Here is a 784-nt window from a genome sequence, read left to right on the forward strand (position 1 = left end):
TTGAAATTTGATGTTTTTTATTAGAAATAAATGATTACTCTGTCTCCTACTTTGTCTTTTCCTCATAGCATGGTCAGATTTGTCTGTAAGCATATTTTGGCATTGGTTCCATTTGAGTTATTGAAATTTGATGTTTTTTATTAGAAATAAATGATTACTCTGTCTCCTACTTTTCCTACTTTGTCTAGCATGGTCAGATTTGTCTGTAAGCATATTTTGGCATCTTTGTATAGTCTCACTCAACTGTTTTTTTTTTATTATTATACACTTTTAACCTGTGATAAAATCTAAAACTTAAGAGGTTAAGTTCATTACAACAATGGTTTATTGATTTCAGCCTATATGCAGCCATTGAGTACTACAGCCATATAGTGGCTATTGATATTTTTATACCATCATATGTCACCAAAATTGTAGGTTTTGGCTGTCTAAACTTACTGGAGTGATTTTCTTTACTTAAGTATAAGAAATATTAAATATAACAAAAATAAGCATATTTTACATTAAAAATATGGTACTTTTAGGGGTAAATAAATTCAAAAAACACCAAAAATCACACAAAAAACTGCATAAATTGATAGTTTTTATTTTATCGAAGACAGTGATATGACATTTATTTAAAAGCAAAACCGGGATCACAGCTGAGACCACGAATGACAAATTAAGGGCTGCTATAAAAATGATGCTCGAGGGTTAACTGTTTTAATTCATTTTAAATCAATTTAAAATGTTAATTCCTTGCTTTTATTGTTGTGATTATTTTTTAATAAATATTTTCTTTCTT

This window comes from Sinocyclocheilus anshuiensis, unplaced genomic scaffold (genome assembly GCF_001515605.1).
Source record: "Sinocyclocheilus anshuiensis isolate Anshui unplaced genomic scaffold, SAMN03320099.WGS_v1.1 scaffold660, whole genome shotgun sequence".
In the NCBI taxonomy this organism is placed as follows: domain Eukaryota; kingdom Metazoa; phylum Chordata; class Actinopteri; order Cypriniformes; family Cyprinidae; genus Sinocyclocheilus; species Sinocyclocheilus anshuiensis.